General features: G+C 44.9%; 1 protein-coding gene across 1 annotated transcript in view; it reads left to right on the forward strand.

The window, feature by feature from the left end:
* The window catches only part of MCF2 (MCF.2 cell line derived transforming sequence), a 1,062,111-nt gene that overhangs the window by 528,530 nt on the left and 510,659 nt on the right, over positions 1 to 22,922 (forward strand). The window lies entirely within an intron of this gene.

Below are 22,922 nucleotides of genomic sequence, written 5' to 3' on the forward strand. Positions count from 1 at the left end.
GTTGGTTTGTCCTGGCGAAAGGATTATGGCTGTGGCATTGATGCATGGACTAATTGGTCCCTGGAATTTACTGGCGGCAACAAAGTCTTTCTTGGAACAGAGCTTTCTTGAAAACCCACCGAGCTGTCCTCTGATGGTGATAGAGGATCCGGTGCTGGGAGAGCACGTATGTTCTTTTCCGCTTTTAAATTGGATGGCTGAACTCTTTTCGGATGAAGACGGTGACTTCCTATTGGAGGCTGTTGCAGCTTATTTTGCATACACAGTTATGTCATAGACCTTTTTCATGTTTGATATGCTGAGTACTAGCATTTCATTGACAATTCATTGACTTATTTGTCAAGTTTTTATTATTTAGCTTGCCTATTGGCTTAAGCCTCGATAAAGTAGTTGGCTGTTTTATTTTTCTTTAGCATTAAATTTTCCTAGTTTTTAATCTTTTACCTTGCGGACCGTCCACATATAAAGTTGCAATCTGCTCTCATGAGATGGCACTTCTATTATCTTATTCACTTCGTTTCCGGATCATGGGGAGGTGTCATCTAGATCCTGGATATCTTTACACCGTGTTAAGTTAGCATGGGCTCATTACCGGTTTAAACGCCATTTTTCCTTTTTTGCAACTTCTGCACACGACACTTAGTTGTTGCTTTAGCTTTCAACCTAGTAGTTCATCGTGGTTTACATGAGAATAATATGTTATTGCTCTACTATCTGCTTTGCTTGTTAAACTATATCTGTACAGCGAGTGCTGAAGTTTCAAGAACAACACGATACAGAATTGTTATGAGGTCTGATCTCCACGACTTCATACTCGTAACATAAGTGCAGCTTCTGCCAATTCTGGGCATGAGGCGGGTTTTATATTGCTTTGCCGAACACACATACACAACACTTGATGCGGTTCACATGAAGAGAGAGCTGGTGTATGCTGATGTGATTCCTTCAAATCTAAGACACTAAAGTATGGGCACGCCCTAAACCAACACAAAGAGACCTTCTTAGCAAATAATATAATATGTGTATTAGGGAGGGTGCGATATAAGCAGCCGCGGGCCGTGGAGGGAGTTACGGTGGGGCAGGGAGGCGGGGAGGGGGAGGGGCAGGGTGGAGCCCTCTCCACCCTGCCCCTCCCCCTCCCCGCCCCACCGTAACTCCCTCCACGGCTGCTTATAAGTGTTGCTAAATCTTATTCATTTACAGCATGTTAACATACTGTCACCATTCGCTTTTTATGTACTAGTAACTATGCTGGTAATTTTGCTACTGATAATATGTGTACTTGTATTATCTAAGATACTACGCCTGAGAAGACGGCATTAGTAAATAAACATTTCAAATACACATGTGTTCTTCTTAACTCCATGTTCTGGTTTCTAATAAATATATAACGACCGAGTGTTCATGAGTTCCACGTATCCTGAGGTACTATAAGTTCATATTCTGGATTGTCTAAACATTGAGAGTTTGTTATATCCAATGTGACACTGTACCTAGCTTGCTAAGGGGTTCTTGATTACTAAGGTGAGTTTTGGGGCACCCTAATTCGCCGAGGTTCCAATCCTCTGTCCACAGTTCTGTCTGAGAACAGAAACCCTGCGACAGGGGCACCCCTGAGCCTTGCTGGAGCTTCATCACACTTGCGATACAACTCCAGCAATGCGCCACCTTTACGGCACAGATACGTCACGCATCTGTGCTGTTTTTGCCCCATGATGCGCCGCATTGTAAATGCAGCACACCATAGGTGGCGGAACAGCGGCACAGGATGACTAACACATCCCTGGTGATGCGCCAGTCATCATAAATCTATCCCTATGCTTCTTATCTTGTTAGAGATGAACCGCCATATGTATCATCAAAGTTTTTTGCATTTCCTAAATAGCGAACTTTAAGGAATAAATAGCGATTCTTTAACATTCCTAGTTTGCGATGAGCTATTTGCTAATTACAAATTACACATTCATTTCCATGGAGCAGGAGGCCCATAGGAATGAAGGTGCAATTTGCGATTAGCAATTACCTCATCGCAAATTACGAATTTTTCCGAGGGTGCAGGGGTGTCTCAAGAACACCCTGCTGCACCCCTGAAAAAGAAATTTGGGGGCATATGGCGCACATAAATTTTGAAAACATTCCTTTACCTCAAAAACGATTTTCAACTCATAATTTGAAAACACTGCCCACGGGGAAATGACTTAAAATGTCCTCAAGACACATGAAAGTGTTTTTTTAAAGCCTTTGCAACTTTTTTGGGTCACTTTTGACATGACTATGTAACTCAAACAGTCAAAATCTAAATTTACCATGCACAGGTGGGAGCATATTTACAAGCAATTTGCTCCACAGGGAAACGTCTTACATTAAAATGGGAAAAATAACATCAGAGACACTCAATTGCCTTATAAAGAAGCATACACCATTATGTCCTTGTCATAAGTATTAAAACCATTCCTTTCCCTCAAAAACGATTTACAAATCATAATTTGAAAACACTCCACAGCTCCTATGCACATAAAAACCCTGTCAGTACTAATACTTCACATTTTCTCCAATTACAATTTCTCAAAGAAACAAAATCTATTTGTAAAACACTTGAGACAAAGCAACATTTGAAAAACACAACTTTCTTCATAATTTTCTCCTTAAAGCACACTATTTTCTATCTAAATTAAAGAAATCTTTTCTCACCTTAGCAAATACTTTGAGTTTCAAAACAGTCTCAGAAACACACCAATTTGTCTTCAGCAGAGCAAAAGGTATGCACTCCAGAGTCTGCAGCTATCAAAAGCACAGAAATGCTGTAATTCTTCACACATATCTCTCATGTCACCCAATCAAAACTCTTCCCTCACTTTTTTTCAAATCAAAACCCTTCCCCCCTCTGCCCTCTCTGCTTTTTTGCATAGCAACCACCTCTTGCAAGACCTCTGGTGTTTGCAAGTTCACACAACAATGTTGCAATTGAACTCTGAACTCTCAGTGCACCTGCATATCCAGTGCATTCTTCCATTTAATGATTTTTTCTTCGCCACTCAAAATACATCTTTCAACGAACTCATCCATGCACCCTAACTTTCTGTTTTCAGCAATCAAAATCCACCAATCACTGTTACTGCTTCATTAACACAGAAACTCCACAGTTTTTTTCATTTTAAACTTTTATTTTTTCAACTGCCATTTCATTGCCACACTTCATCTCACTGCAGAAGAACCTTCTCTCGCCATGTTTTCTGTCTGGATTGTTGGACATAGTTACATCTATTGGGCTCAGAGGTACGCTGAAAACAGGAATTTACCTAACCTCAATTTACAAGATGTGGAAATTAAGTGGTTTGGCCACAGAGGATTAAAATGTCACCAATTGATACCATTGGTGAAAACCTTTATGCATTTGCCAAAACCTGACCTGTTAATTGTGCACTGTGGAGGTAATGACTTGGGCACTTTGACTGGGGTAGGTCTGGAAATGCTTTTAAAGGACACCTTTGAGCAATTGATGGCACTTTTTCCTCAGACTGCCTTGGTATATTCAAATATATGCCAAAGACAGAAATGGAGGTGGTCGAACCAATTTTGTCCACAAATTGAGAAGTCGAGGAAGCATGTAAACAAATCTGTTTCAGCTTACATGAGAGACCATGGAATGGGCTCCTTGTACAACAATAACTTGCGTTACTACATGCAAGATATCTACAGAGGAGATGGAGTTCACTTCTCAGATGAGGGCAACAGAATTTTCATTCTGAATTTAAGACTGTGCATTGGTACCTACTTATAAGTACCTAAATGTACCATAAACCCAAAAGCTCTTCTCAGAGCTACCCTACATCTGATCACTCACAATTATTATTTTACTCTAACTTTTTTCACTAATTTTCAAGAAAGTACGCTCCCCAGAACGCTTCCCGGTTCGCGAACCGGGCGCTCCCCACGCAAAAGAACAAAAAAAACGATATTTTTTTTTTTGCCCTGCGAGGCCCTTTTAAAGCCTCCACATCAAACCTAGGGGGTCAGGGAGGATCTACTATGCCCCCTTATGGTCATTTGCCCCTTCGCTTTGGCCTCCTCTTGTCTCTCGATCCTACCGAGAGACAAGATGGCGGCCGCTACGGACTGTTTGGAATGTTTACAGACGCCGGAGAACCAATCAGCTTCGCTTCACAAAGCTCCGTAACGCGAAAAGTCCGCGAACCGGAGCGCTGTTACAGATATATATATTTTTTTGAACGTTAATTTCTCAAAATCCACTGGAGCACATATATTGAGACCTAGCAAAGGCACATCGGGCTACCAGTACCTACAATTTCCCCAAGTTTCGTGCAAATCCATTCAGCCGTTCGATTATTATTATTTTTATTTTTTTTTGCCCCGCGGGGCCCTTTTAAAACCTCCACATCAAACCTAGGGGGTCAGGGAGGATCTACTATGCCCCCTTATGATCATTTGCCCCTTCGCTTTGGCCTCCTCTTGTCTCTCGATCCTACCGAGAGACAAGATGGCGGCCGCTACGGACTGTTTGGAATGTTTACAGACGCCGGAGAACCAATCAGCTTCGCTTCACAAAGCTCCGTAACGCGAAAAGTCCGCGAACCGGAGCGCTGTTACAGATATATATCTTTTTTTGAACGTTAATTTCTCAAAATCCACTGGAGCACATATATTGAGACCTAGCAAAGGCACATCGGGCTACCAGTACCTACAATTTCCCCAAGTTTCGTGCAAATCCATTCAGCCGTTCGATTATTATTATTTTTATTTTTTTTTGCCCCGCGGGGCCCTTTTAAAACCTCCACATCAAACCTAGGGGGTCAGGGAGGATCTACTATGCCCCCTTATGATCATTTGCCCCTTCGCTTTGGCCTCCTCTTGTCTCTCGATCCTACCGAGAGACAAGATGGCGGCCGCTACGGACTGTTTGGAATGTTTACAGACGCCGGAGAACCAATCAGCTTCGCTTCACAAAGCTCCGTAACGCGAAAAGTCCGCGAACCGGAGCGCTGCCCGGTCCGCTGTTACAGATATATATCTTTTTTTGAACGTTAATTTCTCAAAATCCACTGGAGCACATATATTGAGACCTACAAAAGGCACATCGGGCTACCAGTCCCTACAATTTTGCCAAGTTTCGTGCAAATCCATTCAGCCGTTCGGGCTAAAAGTGAGGCCAACCGCCCTATGGAAAACTCAATGTTAAAAACACGTTTTGGGACCCCCCTTTTTTCTCGGCCCCCCCTTGACGAACCCCCCCCCCAAATTTTCAAGGGCTGCTCAGAAACAAAATGTGCCATTTTCCTGAACATTTCAGCCAATTCCGTCCACAAACGCCAAAGTTATTAGACATAGAATTTTCAAAAATCCCATAGAGAAAAAATCCTAACTATATATACCTACTGGCGACCGCCAGTAGGTAATATATATATATATATATATATATATATATATATATATATATATATATATATATATATATATCCCAATAATATGTCAAGGTTATTGGTCTAGTATGTCTAATAGCAGAAGCTTGAGCCATATCCAGTTTATTTTTAAGATCACTACTATGCAAATGATTACCAGTTAGATTCATTCAATATAGTAGTGATGTTAGGGCACCTTGACTCGACCAGCCAGGTCTAGTGGCTCAGTAGACTAATGCATCCACTGCAGGGGCCTGTGTTCGACCTCATGGTCACGGGTTCAAATCCTGGCATCCATTTGAGATCGATAAAATGAGTACCATTGAGTTGGGTAATAATATACATCTGTTATTTCAGCGTCAAGATGCCCTGTTGCTGGGGCGAATGTGCGCTCTACAAATACACCTGTTATGTTATAATGTCAGTCAGTAAGGTAATATCTGGATATGCTGGGTAACCTTAACTTGGTTTATTCTTAAAATTATGATGAAGTGGTTGACAGCCAAAGGTACCTGTTGATTTGCGGCTCATCTGATCTGTCAGACTAAACGCATTGCATCAGTGCGATGCCACATGGACGGACAGACAGACGTGGCTGGAGGGTAATCTGCAATGCGGCCTGGCTGCTTATTTCAGTGTGGTCTGACGTTACTCCATCCAGACTTGCAAAGGATCCAGGCTTAACAGCACCAGGGGAGGAAATATGCCTCAGCTCTGCTAATTCTATGCTAAATATGTGTCATGTGAGTTCCTGAAAATCTATCATGGCATTGGTATTTACCAAATGCGGAAAAACACACATCCCTGCTGTGTAATATTATAAAAGCACTAGTTTAAGAATCTACATAATTATTCAAATCTTAAGTCATTCATAATTCTGACTCCTGAGAAGTTTAATTTAAATTTAGTTGCATGGATTTTCACTTCCTCCATTCTGCTTTGAGCCTTTAATATTGCTTTTTTCACAATATTGTCTGGTGGGCAAATACATTCCTTCACATTGCTTTTCTGTAGGGTGTGTGAAATTGTGCATCTGTTCAGATAACTTCAAATAATTCGCATAAATATTATGATTACTACTCGTGGGACGCAATGTTTCACTCGAGAATCAGGACTTCTCTTCTACCACCATTTAATTTGCTGCGAGAAAAAAACTGATTGCCATAATCAATCTTAAAGACAAAAACGGTTAAAAAGTGAAGTTGCCCGTTTTCAGCGCGACTTGGTATTAGCGAGGAAGTATTGCCGGTTTGTGGTGAATAACCAGCCTGGGGCATAAACACAGGAAACGATTCGACGGGTGGGTGGACTGCTTCGCAAGATCCAGTTAGCATGGCTCTTTTTCCTTTACTGTAATTTGTCTTCCCATCCATGGATCCCAAAATTTAGTGCATTATAACAAATGCTGTCTGACCACAGCTTTGGTGCAATAATAAAATACCTTCCCTAACCCTAATTTCTTAGCCCCTCTTCAATTCATATTTGGAAGCAACACTATTATATGAAGTCAGATTTCATTTTTTGCCTATGTACACACACAGAGCATCTGTATACATTTCACATCCTTCTACTTCACTCCTATGTTCTGTTGAAAACAAGTCAATCTCTAATGGAACAAAGTTTTTTCAAGTATTGACTGTGTAATGTCTGTACACTATCCAGATGCACAAAGCTTTTGTAAGGTTGTAAATGGTTTGCAACCACAAAATATCTTTTTAAGTGTACAAGCCCCAAATTTCAATTCGGTAACGTGTTAAAAATTCGAGTGCTTTATTAAAAAGCCATCAAAGACATGGTGCCCTGTTGACCCAAGTAGGCCACCATACCTAAGAAGGTGGTGATTCCTAGTGAGTGACAAACTGCCACCTACCTCTTTAATATTCATGAGGTAAGTCAATTTGCGATCCACTAGGAATTGCTATTTTAAAATAAAGTTTTGTACATTGGGAATAGCGATTTTCAAATTGCAATTCGGAGATGATTGCAATTAGGAAACCACTATTCGTAGTCAGACTCGTACCAAGGCAATCAAAGAATTAACCTTTAATGCAAATGAGGAAAAAACAATCTCTAAAACATATACAAAGAAACTCTGCTAGCACTATGGATATTTCAATGGGGACTTATGTGGTGCTAAACAGTATATCACTATAAAAGTGACATGATTAGTCAAAGATTTAGGTACCGTGCCACTGTTGGCATCTAGGCAATGTATGTAACACACGCTCATTGATGCAAATTACAGTTCAAATAATTATAAAAATTCCCTTTTTTTGACACTCTTCACTTTCTCAATGGACAGAGATCACCTCAGTTCAGTGTTTACATTGAGCAGGTTGTGTCCCTGTGCTTGGCACCAGCACCTAGTTGTCAACACCGGAACTTATAACAGCCTGCCACATGGTGGCGCTGTTTTGTTAAATTTAGAGATGAGCACAGCCACACTTGAATAAAGTACACATTAAAATGTACTACAACCTGTTGCCCAAGCTATTGTTATAGTGTTTGGTAACCTGGAATAGTCTGAATTGTCACACTGGTAGAAGTGTGATGGTTAGTAGTTTTGTTGGTACCGTCATTGTCAGCGTTGACCGGGGCAATCTGTGGGGCAAGCTTAAGTGGATCCCAGACGAGGGCCCTGTAACGTATTTTTTTTTTTTAAATAAATTAAGCACTGGCTCAGTCTTATTTTATAATCAACATGTCGACTTGCTGTCTGAAGAAAACAGCAGTTTAGTGCAAATACTATCAAGACAGATAGTGGATCCTTCTGAAGGTTGGCAACAATGTGTGCTATATGTATATACAAGTGAATAGAATATAGATTATAATACAACTGCAATCAAGCCGCAGATGAGGGAGGATGCGAGGACTGCTCGTGAACTAATGCAAGATCTATGTACCCCTTTTCCAGACCGGCTCATGGGGCACTGACTCCTAATTATTCCAGCCCACGACTCAGAAATACTGACAGGGCTATAACTGTTCAAAATTGAATGCCATATTGCAGTTGTATTATAATCTATATTCTATTCATTTGTATATACACATAGCACACATTGTTGCCAACCTTAGTGAATGACAGAGGGATCTGACCCCGTCCTGACGAAGAGGCAGTCAGCCTCGAAACATGTTGACAACACCAGGAGAACTAGCCCATTGTTAAGCTAGATTGTCTCCGCCACACTATTTTTAACAATACCAGCCTATGACTAATAAATACATTTTTGCTTTCATAAGGCCAGGTATTCTTTTAAATCTCACCTTTCCATATCACTCCTGACCCTACTCACACTCACTCAATACACTTCACAAAGCACTTACGATATCTAAGTGCTCCAGCGTAGTCGCTAGTCGTAGCACGTCCCGTCCCGCAGAGGGGCGGGAAGACCCCGATGATGAAGCATGACACCAAGGGCCCTTTTGGTGTGTGAGGGGTATTTTAACAAATACTGTGTATGACTGATATACTCTGGCTCACAGGAAACCTTCTAGAGGTGGACCTTGTTGTTTATTTATACCATTAACTGGAGTAGGGTGCGCCCACCTGAGTGCTTTCTAGCACTACCTCATCACTCCCCCCTTTTGATTCTTTGTGTTCAAATATTGACCTTTCATGGCCTCTTTAAAAGCCTCAATTTCAACCAGTGCATCAGTTGCTGTCCCTTAATTTTCAAAAATATCTTGCTTCCCCTATTGTACCTTAAAAACATGATTCTCAAGGGCTGTTACCTGAAGGTAGGTGTCACAGCCCTGTGTGTAATCCATTGTGACTACGTCACTAAGTGATTATGTGCAAAGACTGGCCTTCAAAAGTAATCCACTTAGCATACTTTTGTGACCATATATCTGGTACAAAAACATAAACCTGGTGCATAAATGGTGTGTTAGAATTGGGGGTCTCTAGTTGGCACAGGTAGGTACTTGTGACAAATAGGGACCATTGCTTCTAGTCGGGGTAAGGGGTACACTCCTAAAATAACCCCTGCTCACCCCCTTGGTAGCTTGGCATGAGCAGACAGGCTTATCTCAGAGGCAGTGTGTAAAGCATTTGTGACCACATACAGTAACCCAGTGACGACCCTACAATTGGACACCACACAAGGTTCATATCAAAAATAAGTATTCTTTATATAGACTTAACACAAGACCATTAAACAACAGAAATCCACAATACTATACTTAAAAATGGTAGTTTTAGCTTAGTTCAGTTCAGTTCTTAAGATGCGATACGTTGCGTCAATGTCCCTTATGATGCGTTGCTCTTTCACAACAAGCAATGTTGCAGCGATGGAAATGCGGCAAAGTTCCGGTGCAAAGAAATAAAGACGTGAAGATCTTCCAGATGTGGCACGCTTCTCCAAGGATGTAAGAAGTCTCGATTCGATGCGTCAACTGCAGCGGCGACACCCTTGTTCAGCGATGCGACGGCAGCAGCTTCAGCTGCGACACTCTTCTCCAACGGTTGCAAAGTTTCCGCACGATGTGACAACTACAGCGGCGACATCCTTGTTCAGAAATGCAACGTCAGCAGCTCAGACGGCAGCGTGGTTCTCCGGGGATGCGAGGCGCTTTCCTCGATGCGGTGCAATGCGACAGCGGCGACACCCTTGTTCAGAGATGCGACGGCAGCCACAGCGACGGCAACACGCTTCTCCCTCGTTGCAAGACACTTCTCTCGATGTGGTGCAAAACGACAGCTCCAGCGGTGACACCCTTGTTCAGAAGTGCGACGGCTGCAGCAGCGACACGCTTCCTCTTCGTTGCGAGACGCTTCTCTCGATGCGGTGCAATACATCAGCTCCAGCGGCGACACCCTTGTTCAGAAGTGTGACGGCAGCAGCAGCGACGGCAACGCGCTTCCTCTTCATTGCGTCGGGCTTCCAGCTCCTTGCAACACGCAGTCCCTCAGAAGGCCCAAAACAGCAGCAGGTATTTCCAAAGACCTCTAGGGAGCTGGGGGTTGAAGTCTGTTGTGCCTGAGACTTCAGCAGGAGGCAAACTCTTTTCCAAGCCCTGGAGATCCTTCACAAGTTGAAAATAAAGTACACAAAGTTCTTTCTCCTTTCTTTGGCGGTCCGGCAACCAGTGCAGGCCAATCCCCTAAGCAGCAGTTCAGCTTAGGAATAGTCTCTCCTCAGTTTCTTCATGTTCCTCTCCTCAGCAAAGGTTTCTTCTTGTAGTCCAAAAGTGATCTAATTCCATGGGATCATGGTGCCAATATTTATACCCCAAAATCCTTTGTTCTCTGAGGGGAGCGGGGCATTTGCCCAGTCCAAACCAGTTCTGCAGCACTCTGTTTACAAAACTCCTTCTTTCCTTTCACAGCCCAGGGCAGAAACATCAGACACCCCACATGAGGTGGAGCCAGCATTGTGTAGGGAAAGCACAGCCCTGGAGCACTTTGTTGACCTGATTCCTTCTCTCCTGTCACAGTGCATGGCAGACACGTCAGACGCACCACAGGGGTTGGAGCCAGCACTGTGGGGGGCAGGCACAGACCTATTCAGGTCCCAGGCGCAACTCCTCCCTCCCATCTTGACGCAGATCTCTCTATTCACCACTGGGTGGGCTCATCCTGTCTCCTGGAATCCCCCAGCCCTGTCACTCAAACTCCAGACAAGGAATACTTAACCTAGCAGAGGCAGGCTTAGAAGGTTAGACAGGAAAATACCTACTTTCTAAAAGTGGTATTTTCAAACACAGAATGTTAAAACCAACTTCACTAAAAGATGTATTTTATCATTCTGAGTTCAGGCATACTAAATTCGAATTTCTACCATGTTCCCTGAGTCAGTTAGGATTATAAAATGTAATAATCTAACTGCCCTCTCTGGCCTACGGAGAACAGCTAGCCTTGCAATAGTAAAAAACGAAAATGGCTGTAATTCACTATTGGGATATGCCACAAACACCAAGGCATGTCCAACCTTATACGTACAATGCACCCTGCCCTTGGGCCTTCCATAGGGGTGTCTGATATGAAGAAAAGGGAAGGTTTAGGGACTGGCAAGTGGGTGCACTTGCCAGTCAGCATGGCAGTACCAGACTGCATGCAGGCTCTGCAATGGCAGAGCTTAGACACATTTTTACAGGCTGCTTCTCTGGGTGGCACAACCAGTGCCGCAAGCCCACTAGCAGCATTTGGTTTACAAAACCTGGGCACTCTTGGTGCACTGTACTAGGGTCTGACAGGTAAACCAAACCAGCCAAACATGGAATCACTAATCAATTAATCAATTTACAATCGGGAGAGCATATGCACTTTAGCACTGATCAGCAGTGGTAAAGTGCCCAGAGTTATAAATCCAACAAAAACAGGTCAGATAAATTACAGGAGGAAGGCAAAAAGTTCAGGATGACCCTGCAAAAAGGTCCAAGTCCAACATGGTGCATATGTGAGTAATGGAAATACACCTTAACACCAGGGTTGCATGCTCATCATATATCCGGCATTTCTCAATTGCTAAACCATGCTTTATTGACTTTGCTGTCTTCACTGCAATGGGTGTGTGACATGGCAGGTGGGACCTGTCTAAGTCTCTTCACCATCAGTCTCTTCACCAATCCCCATTAGGTAGATGTGCCTTGCAAGCTAGCCTTTTGGATAGTATGCCTAAGAAGCTCAAGTAATCAACATTCAATGCTTAGGCACAGACCATGAGCTCTTCCTTTTAGGTGCAAATTGTACAGCAGAACGAACCCTTATTAACTCTGCCATAGCATATGTGTAGTAACTTGTGTAAAAGCCAGTCCTACTTTGTCATCATTCAGGAAATAAATAAAAACATGGCTATTCAATTAATAGGTTTTTTTCATCCAGACCTTACCTTCTGTAGCACTTAGCGCCAAGACACCTATGGGTATTTGCGCTCTTTATACATTGTTTTAACTTAACATAACATAACATAAAACAGCTTGTCCCCTTTCAGCTGTGATAATTGGGTTTCCTGACTAAAGGAAATATAGGTTCTACACCTCATTAACCTCATTAAATGTGAGTGAATTCTGTCTCTCGTTTGTATAGTGATCATCCTCACACATTCCAAGTTATGTAACTATATTTAGTAACTCTGTTCACAATTGGTATTAGGCTCAAGCTGTGACCATAAAGAGGTAGTCCCAAACACCATCCCCCTGGATGAGATGAAAACAGTATCCTACCCACATCAAGCAAAATCAAGTACATATGAACTTTGGGTCCTTTCAACATGGAGAATGAAGATAAGGGGGGTCGTGAATGCCATGTAGCAGCCTCTCGGGTCATCCACAACATAATTAAATACTGCACCAGGTAACAATGGATGGGGAAAATGGTCTCAGTTATAATCATTAATAATGTGTAATGCCAATTGCATATTTATTCAACTGAGGTTTTCAGCAGTTCTCTATGTGATAATAGACTTACCTTGCTCAGCCATTGCAGTCTGATCAGTAATGACCATCATCATCTTCTGTCCCGCCGAGTGCTTAAGTCTGTGGTCAGTGCCTCTCATTTTGTCTGTGGCCAGGTGGGTGATGGTCTATCGCTTTCATGGGGTCTCAGGGTGCTCAACTTACATCTTTTCATGGTCAATTGAAAGTCCGAAAGGCTTCCATACATACCTGTGGCCATTTGCTATACCAAGTCCTATGATTCCAAAGGATCTATAAAAAAAACAAGTTCTACAATCCTTCATCTCCTTCAAATTTGTTGAGAACAAAAGTGTGTATTTGAATCATAGTTCTTTCAACTTGTTGTTGACTGTCAGAAAGAATTAGCATTGTAGCTGGACTGCTGCTGCTTAGTCAGAGAAGATCATGATCCTGCAGGAAGCCTATTCATAATGGCTAGTGTTACAAGCATGGTGTAGGATTATCTCTCTCTCTCAGTAATTGAAAAACTTGGCCACCACTGGCCTCAGTGGGCAGTCAAGCTATCCAGGCGGATGAAGGCTGATAGCCAGAAACCGGTCCTTGGATGCTTGATTCGAGTCTGGGAAAGACATGGCTTGGTAGTTCGGACTGGACTGTTCCCATGAGGCACAGGGTCAGAGCTGATTTGCATATAGCCAGTGTCTAACCCAGGGTGGTGTGGAGTGCAAAAAAACGATGGATTTAGGCCCAGATCCTTGTACTGGGGTGAATGTATGACATTGTTCTACATTCTGTCCATCAACTGTGTTTTTTGCAATTTTCACCCCGAGTGGGCTGGGTATGCTCAGACGTGAGTCCCAGGCGTTCCACACCACTGGAGTCAAGCTATCCAGGCTGATAAAGGCTGATAGCAAGAAACCGGTCCTTGGATGCTTGATTCCGGTCTGGGAAAGACATGGCTTGGTAGTTCGGACCGGACTGTTCCCATGAGGCACAGGGTCAGAGCTGATTTGCATATAGCCAGTGTCTAACCCAGGGTGGTGTGGAGTGCAAAAAAACGATGGATTTAGGCCCAGATCCTTGTACTGGGGTGAATGTGTGACATTGTTCTACATTCTGTCCATCAACTGTGTTTTTTGCAATTTTCACCCCGAGTGGGCTGGATATGCTCTGCCGTGAGTCCCAGGCTCTCCACACCACTGGAGTCAAGCTATCCAGGCTGATGAAGGCTGATAGCCAGAAACCGGTCCTTGGATGCTTGATTCCGGTCTGGGAAAGACATGGCTTGGTAGTTCGGACTGGACTGTTCCCATGAGGCACAGGGTCAGAGCTGATTTGCATATGGCCAGTGTCTAACCCAGGGTGGCGTGGAGTGCAAAAAAACGATGGATTTATTCCCAGATCCTTGTACTGGGGTGAATGTATGACATTGTTCTACATTCTGTCCATCAACTGTGTTTTTTGCAATTTTCACCCCGAGTGGGCTGGGTATGCTCAGACGTGAGTCCCAGGCTCTCCACACCACTGGAGTCAAGCTATCCAGGCTGATGAAGGCTGATAGCCAGAAACCGGTCCTTGGATGCTTGATTCCGGTCTGGGAAAGACATGGCTTGGTAGTTCGGATTGGACTGTTCCCATGAGGCACAGGGTCAGAGCTGATTTGCATATAGCCAGTGTCTAACCCAGGGTGGTGTGGAGTGCAAAAGAACGATGGATTTAGGCCCAGATCCTTGTACTGGGGCGAATGTATGACATTGTTCTACATTCTGTCCATCAACTGTGTTTTTTGCAATTTTCACCCCGAGTGGGCTGGATATGCTCAGACGTGAGTCCCAGGCTCTCCACACCACTGGAGTCAAGCTATCCAGGCTGATGAAGGCTGATAGCCAGAAACCGGTCCTTGGATGCTTGATTCCGGTCTGGGAAAGACATGGCTTGGTAGTTCGGACTGGACTGTTCCCATGAGGCACAGGGTCAGAGCTGATTTGCATATAGCCAGTGTGTAACCCAGGGTGGTGTGGAGTGCAAACAAATGATGGATTTAGGCCCAGATCCTTGTACTGGGGTGAATGTATGACATAGTTCTACATTCTGTCCATCAACTGTGTTTTTTGCAATCAGTGGGGATCCTGGCAGCTGGCTGTGTGCTGGGTCTCTATGTGCTCGCCTAATGGTGAAGAACTTAGAGCGGTCTTGTGGGGCACCTTCCTTTGCTAGTCCCTGTTCAAGGAAAGAGGCCATGTCGGATCCCTCCTACTCCCCTGCCAGCCACAAGAAGGTCATATTGTTACTTCTGGAGCATCCCTTTGAGTTTCCAGCACTATACTCCAGGGATCGCACATGTTCTCTTTAATCCAAACTTGTAACCTAATCTGCTAGTGGTTCGACAGAGATCCTCAAGCTTTACCTTGGCTTGTTTGACACTTTTTAACAAATTTCGTTGATCGTTTCTGAGGAGACCCCTATCAGTCACAGCTGTGTCCATTTTGTGCTCAAGGTCCTCCCTGGTGCCTGCAATGCCATTTAATTTTGTCTAGTTTGCTGGGTTGTGCGATTTTTTGAGGTGGTGGCTCCTCCTGCAGTATAGCATCCAGTTGCGGTTTGTCAGAATTGTTCAGCCTCCACTGTTAATTATTGATGTCTCTGACCTGAGTTACTTTTAGTTTGTCCATCCTTTAAATCCTTGTGGCTTTTCTTGGTGGTCAGGCAGTTTTATCTACAGTAGTTATTGTGGACTCCTGAGGGGATGGTCACTCAGATTATCTGGGCAGGATGGTGTTGTCCTTGTATCAGCATGGGGTGCTACTATGGTGCTCTCCCACTTTATATGAAGTTATGTGTTTAGGGCATCACCATTTCTTTTTGCTTCTCAGGCTGGATTCTGTGGCTGTATTGACCAGGGTGTGCCACTATGAATGAATTCTGTGGTGCTCAGCCCACTGTATCAAAATTGTTCACACACTGGTTACAGTAAACACTACAGATGAGGTCACAGAATTATTGAGGTGGTTTTATACTAGAAAAGAGTGGCAATATCCAAACGTCTATATGTAAGTAAATGCTTTATTGTACAGTTAATAAAAACCATTACAAATAGCTATTAGTAGTAAAAGAAAGTGGTCGGATAAAGGAAAACGGTTAAAAAGGTCGGTCTGAGACCATTAAAAAATGGGACAGTAGTCGTCCAGCATTAAGTACAGGTACATTTCTGTTTTAAATTAAAAGTTGTGTATATGTCCGGGCACTTGCTTTCGGCAAGTGGGTTGTTCTATCCCCTCCTCTCCCCTTCAGACCGGCATCTCCCAGAGTGTTAGTGCTTCTTGGGGAAAGTACTTTAGTGTTTGTAACGAGGGCACGGGGTCTCGCCCGGTACAGGGGCCCCCTTTAACAATGTACGACCCCCCCTCTTGTCTCAACAGCCTCCGCAAGCACCAGGATGGTCCCCCGCAGAAAGGTACAGCTGCGACGAGGAGGATGAAGAAGGTTGGAGCCCCTTTAAGTGGACTACAGACCCAATTGCGGAGGTGGAGCCAGAAGGGAGCATAAAAGGCGGCAACAACGATCCCCAGGTGTGTTACTACACCGGAGGAGCGGACAGAATGCAGGAGAGTGGAGAGGCGGGAAGCAGAGAGACGGAGCGGAGCGGAGGAGCGTATTGGCGAAGCGAGGAGGAGTGGAGAGTTGGTGCGAGAGGATTCGAGACGGAGTGGCGAGGTGGTGAGAACTGGTTCAGCGAAGCGGACCTTGAGGAGGAGGAGACGGCGGACAGAGCGTCACCGGAGCAAGCGGCCGTGGAACCGGACACCGAGTCATCAGCCGGGAAAGACGAGAAAGGAGAAACGGAAGCTGTAAAGCCGGGAGGCCAACCCCGCGAGCCGCCCAGCCGTGCGCCAGGAGGTGTACGGCTAGCAGAGGTACGTGAACGGGTCCTGGGGTGGTGGAGGAAAAAGAGCAGACTCCTGCCATAGCAGTGTGGTAAAGCCCCGCCATAGCAAGCCTTCAGTATAGCTGATCACGGACACTTCACCTTTCCCACACTAGATAGACGTGCACCGTGTGTCCCCTTCACTTTCCCCACACGTTCCCCTCCCTCTCAAATACCAGGGTCGGTGTTCATTTGTATTTACGGTTCCTCTCTTCTGTTTACCTTCTCGGTGGCCGGCGAGGGCGAGCACTACGGAGCCTCCGGAGAGCAGCAGCAGGAGGAGGAGCCCCGTCAGGAGAAAGGAGGAGGGCGTGATCCGAAAGTCCCGGCAGGAGAGAAGCCGTTCACCTAGAAAGAGCAACATCCGAAAGAAATGTACAGATGACTTGCTAACTAGAATAAATACTACTGCAACAAAAACTCGTTTGCTTCCCCTTCCTCGTCCCGCGATTACAGTGTTCTTGGTCAGTATGGGTCTCTTGCCCGATCTGAGGGCTGGAGGCAGATGATGTTGTATAGGTGATGTTAGTGTCCGCTTGTGCTCTCGTCGTTTTGAGCCTGGTTTCTGCCAACCCAAGATATTTTACCAGTCGCCAGGCCATTTGTACGTCGTCTCCTCTAAAGCAGCTCAAGACTGCTTCTCTGCAGGACCTGATTCCTTTGTTTAGAAATAAGGGTCTCAGTAGGTTCTTCCGGTATTGCTGCAGGGCTTTGCAGATGGTTATGAGGTGTGTAATATTTTCCTCGTGAATTCCACACAGGCGGCATTTTGCTGGTTTTAATGGTCGCAGCCACGGGGCCATGTGGCCCGCTGCTGGTAGCACTCCAAGTCGTAGTTTTAAAAACGATTCTTTAGTTGTTTTGGAGAAACTGTTCACCAGGTATGCCTGTGGAATAAGTTTGTTATATGTTTGCACAGTCAGCCAGCCATGAGCTCTCTTGGCTAATGAGGCTTTGTCTTGCAGGAGGGATTCTTTCTTGACGATTTTGTTTATAGTTTTTTTTAAACCTAACGGGCTCCCTTGGAGATCCCATAACTGCCTTGCCCCAAGGTGATTGATGGCATCCTCCAAGAAATGTCTTGCTGGACAGTCACTTTTACTTTGTAGGTCTTTCCAGAGGAGTGCATTAAGGGTATTTTCTTCTCCTCTGCTTATTTTATGCCAGGTCTTAAGGTAAGTTCCCTTTCGTGCAAGTTCTTCTTTGGCCAACCCAAATTCTAAGCGGATCTGCGCCGGTGAGATGTATTTCGGAAGACCGAACATGATCCGCATTGCTTTTGAGACTACTCTATTCAGGGTTCCCGTGTCCCTCCCTCTCATTGCTTCGCTTCCGTATGTGATAGATGGAATCAGCTTAGCTTGGATCACTTGTAGGAGTGGAGCGAGGTTTAGGCCAACGATTTTGTTTTTGAGGTTCCTGAGTGATGCTGCTATCATTAGGCCTCTCCTCTTAATCTCCTCCAGTTGTGGTTTGAAGCTACCCCTTTCGTCTATAATCACTCCAAGGTAACAATATTTGTTTGTGGTTTCCAGTTTGTTCGATTCCAAGTACCATCTAAATGGTAGTTTTTGCTTGCGATAATTAAGGGGCATGATTTTTGTTTTACTGTAGTTGATGCAAAGTTTGTTAGCTTTGGAGTATTCCGCAGTGATGTTGAGGAGTCGCTGTAGTCTAATCTGGGTCCGGCTGATCAGCACCAGGTCGTCGGCGTAGAATAGGCAGGAAAGATGTTTGCCCCCTAGTTTTGGAGCATGCGAGTTGTTGGCGTTAAGTTTTGTGGAAAGGTCGGCCATAAAGAGGTTGAATAAGGTTGGCGCTAACACACAGCCTTGTTTTACTCCTGTGTAGGTTTGAATTTTCTTAGTTAGGTACTCCCCAGAGCCTAGTTTGACCTGGACCCACGTGTCGCTGTGCAGGAGGATTAGCTGATTCAGTAGATCGTCTGGGATGTTCATTCTTTTCAGTTTTTTCCATAACAGGTTTCAGTCTACCCGGTCGAATGCAGCACTATAGTCTATGAAGCACAGATACAAGGGGTAGTTTCCCTCTTGGGCTGAATCGGTCAGTAGTGACAGGGCTAGGATGTTGGTAGATGTCCCCATGTTTTTCCTGAAGCCGGTTTGGTTAAACGGGATTGTTGAAGTTTCTTCTACCCATTGCGTTAGTTCCTGAAGTAGGAGGCCTGCATAATACTTTGCCTCGTTATCTAGAAGGGCTATTAGCCGATAACTTTTGGGGTCTTTTCTATCTCCTTTTTTGTAGATTGGGGATATTATTGCCCCCCTCCATGATTGTGGGATTGTGGATGGTTGCCAGATTTTTTCGAACATTGGTTTGAGATTTGTTGCCCAGTATTTTGGGTCCTGCTTAAATAATATTGGTGGTATTCCGTTTGGACCAGGGGCTCCATCTCTTCTACCTTTTGCAATCCTTTTAATTATTTGTTCCGTAGTAATTTTTACAGCTTCGTTCGTTCTCAAGTATTCTTGATGTAGGGCCGGATGTTCGTCCGTCTTTCCATTGTCGGTGCCTGTTTCTTTCCCCCGTTCTTTAGTCTCACCGAAGTGGGTACTAAAGTGGATTATCCAGTCGTCTTCTGTCACCTGGGAATCAATCCCTCGGTTTTTCCCATTGATCTGAGCATTGATATTTTGCCAGAACTGAGCACAGCGATTTGATTTGGCGTCATATAGGAGTTTTCCCCAGAGTGCCTCTTCCTCTTCCCTTTTTTGTTGCCATGCTAGTTTCTTGCGCTCTCCTTTTAGCTTTCTGAGCTCTTGGAGGTGGGACGGGTCTGTTTTTACTCTTCGTAGAGTCCGGTTAATCTTTGTCTTCAGTGTTTTTAGCCTACTGGTGTATCGGGAGTAATTACCTCTTTTCTGTTTTGTATTGCAGCTGTTTCTTGTTCGTGTTACAAGCTCTTTTCTCTGCGTGATGTCTCATTTGTTTTGCAAACGCTTCCCAGCTTGTTATCGGGTTATGCGTGATGCTTTGAGCTTCGTTGAGTGAGAGTATCGCTTGCTCTTGTAATTTTTCTGGGTTAGAGACTTTGCATTGTACCCGTCTTTCATTTGATGTAAAGTCTGTGCCTACGTTGTTCGAGCAGGGAGGCTTTAGTATTGCTGCTGTGCTTATTATTGTTTCCTGAGGCAGGTGATCACTACCGTCAGTGAGACCGATTCTAAAGTCTACCACTCTATGATATAGACTGCGAGATACAAAGGTAAAGTCAATGGTAGAACTTGCCTGGGAACTGTGAAATGTTGCTGACTGCGGTTGATCCCCTGGAAATCTTCCGTTAAGTGCCCTGAGTCCTAGCTCCTCTAGTGTAGCCAGCAGGGTCCTTGTGATTTTTGTGCTTCTGCCCCCCGAGGTGCGGTCTTGGCAATTGGGATCCCAGGCGAATGGGTCTTCGTCATATTTGGTGCCCGTGCCTGCATCGCTCAGCAAATTTAGATTGAAATCCCCTGAGATAATGATGTTATTCGTGAGCTCGGCCTTCACCAGTTTCACAAGTTCTTCCTTCAGTTGTCGGGCTCCCTTCTTTTTCTCCCTAGGGTGCAGGTAGAGGTTTATAAAGATTATATCTTCATTTGGATCTTGCACACGGGGTGACAGTCGTAGAGCTAGCATTGCATTTGGTGCAGATAAGTTGTAGTCTAGCTGTTCTACTTTTAGTATCGCTTTTAATGAGCTATAGGTGGCAAGGCCTCCTTTCTTGTGGCCGAAAAGTGAGCTCTGGGTAGGCGGTTGGAAGAACAGTGTGTACCCTGACAGAATTGGAGGTGATTCTGTCCAAGTTTCTTGTAAGGCGATGATGTCGAATTTTGTCAGGTGATTGCTTAGATCAGTGTCTGAAAATGTATCGCCAGTGCCGTTGATGTTCCATGAGCATGTACTTAGGGTGTTAAGTTTGTTGACTATTTTTGTTTTTGTTTGTCATTGGCTTGTCTCTTTCGCATTAAGGGTCTTTGCGAGCCAGCTCCAATTGGGTGAAGCCCTCTTGTCGTTAGTCAGTGATCTTGTTGCTTCCAGACTCAAGTGCGATTGCCTCTCTGGCGTTTTGCTTCGGGCTCCTCTTAAGACAGTTCTTTTGAGAGTCGTCTCCTTGAGCTTCTTTTGGGGACTGTCATGTAAGAGGGGCTCCGGATATCTTATGGGCGGGAGAGTTTGAAGTTCTATCCCCCAAGAGTCAAATCTTTCCTTTTCTTTTAGTATTTTCTCCGGGAATTCTCCTGTGGTCCATATGGTTTTTGTCGACTCTACCCCGGGGTGGCTCCGGGATTCAATGAATTTGACGGATTCCAGGTCTGCTGATGTAATAGTTTTAAGGCTCTTTACTGTTTTTAATAGCCGCAAGATGTTTCCCCTGTTTAAAAAGTCCATTGAACCTCTAGAGTGGAATTCAGGGTGGAATATTACGGTCGTTGTTGAACCGTCTGACCCTCTCTCTCTTGACTTGGTATTTTCTATGTCAGCTGGTTTGGTTTCCCCTTGAATGGTGGTTGCCTTTGTTACAGTTTTTTTGGGTTGGTCGGTTTTTACTGTGTTTTCTCTCTGGTTGCGGCCTGAGAGATTTAGCCTTGTTGTTATGGTCAGCTTGGGGCTTCCTGGAATTTGCGTTTCAGCCCGGATATCAGGGCAATTTTTGGTGAGATGTGTTGTGCTTTGTTTTGCTCTTTCTTGTGTATCACTGTCAGGTGAGTCTGAAGTTTTTTGTAGGTTATGCCCCTTGTCGTTCTCTGCAGGCCCTGTATTTTTTCCCCCTTTTGGCGCGCTCAGCATGTCTTTCTGGGTTTTGGGCGCGGGGCAAATAATTGAGCCACTGGGTGGGGCTGGGCCGGATCCAGATTTGTCCACTGGGCCGGTATTTTCACAGTTGATAGGCGTGGGGTTTGTTTCTTCCATCACCCTTGTTGCACTTGCTTGTGAGGGGTTGGTTGCTGTTTGATCACTGTTACGGGCCTTACCCCAGGCTATGCACCCTGTCAATTTCCTTTGATTTCTTCCCTTTCTTTTCTGTTTTCTTCCCACTTTTCCTTGCGGTGTTTGGTGGGAGGTTACACCCCCTTTTGGAAAACTTTTGTCCCACTCTGGTATGGATGCTGCGGAGTTTTGCCCTCGACCGGTTTGATGACTACTGATGATCGGTGTCTTCGTTTGAGTTAATTTGTCCATTGTCGGGTATGGATTGGTAGGCGTCTTTGGGGGCTCTTGCTGTGTTGGTTGTAGATCATCTTGCCCGGCAGTTGTGTTTACTTGATTAACCTCAGGTTGCTTGAAGGGATGGCTGTTTTTAGCTACTGTCCTGAAATCAGATAGAAGAGTTCCCAATGCTGTTGGTAGCGTTGCAAGTTTGTCCACTATGGTGATGCAGGAACAGTTAGATGCTATCAGCTGTGTCTCTGCTTGCGCCCTTTTTATCAGGTCATTCAGGTCGGCTAGCTTGCCGTCAATGTTTGCCACGTATGTGGCCAGAGTGTTGAGGACTGAAAGTTGCAAATCCATCTTGTCGGATTGGTACTGGATGGCATTTACTGTAGATTGCATTGTCTGCAGGAGGGATGCCCAGATGTCTGCATTCTTCTTAGTTCTTTCTTTTTCCGGGCTGTCGCGGGAGCCGTTTCTTTGCTTTCCCTGCTCCGGTTCCACTGGATATGATGCTACCAGATCTTCCCACTCTTCTGACGTGAGGTACGAGGTGTTCAGGACAAGTGGAGTGGGAGTTATGGATCCTGTGCTGGGCGGTGAAAACATAACTGGTTGAGTCCTTGTTTTTGTGCCTGGGAGCTGTGGTGCTGGCTCTCCCCCCTCCTTTTTTGGGTTGATTTCTTCGAGTTGTTCGGGGTCAGTGATGTGGGGGGGGCTGCGACCATAGTCCCGTTGCTCCCGAGTAGTTTTATCCTTTGCTTGCCAGGCCTTGTCGCCAACGTCGGCAACGTCTGCTGTACTTGGGCCGTGCTTGTCTCCAAGGGCAGCGGTCGCTTGTGCCCCTGTTTCCATTTTCCATGTGTACTTGGGTGGAGTTGTTTCTGTTTGTCCCTCTTGTGCTTTAGTCGTTTGGGCTTTGTTTGCCCTGGCCCTTTTTGTTGCTTGGTCTGACAACGTGTCTGAACTGTGACGATCCTCGCGGATTCCCATTGGGTCCTGGGAGTTCAACTGGTGTGCTGGAGGGTTGCATTTCTCTCCCTCCTTCCCGTTATGGTTGTCTATTGATCTTA

Source organism: Lissotriton helveticus, chromosome 4_1 (genome assembly GCF_964261635.1).
Source record: "Lissotriton helveticus chromosome 4_1, aLisHel1.1, whole genome shotgun sequence".
Taxonomy (NCBI): Eukaryota; Metazoa; Chordata; class Amphibia; order Caudata; family Salamandridae; genus Lissotriton; species Lissotriton helveticus.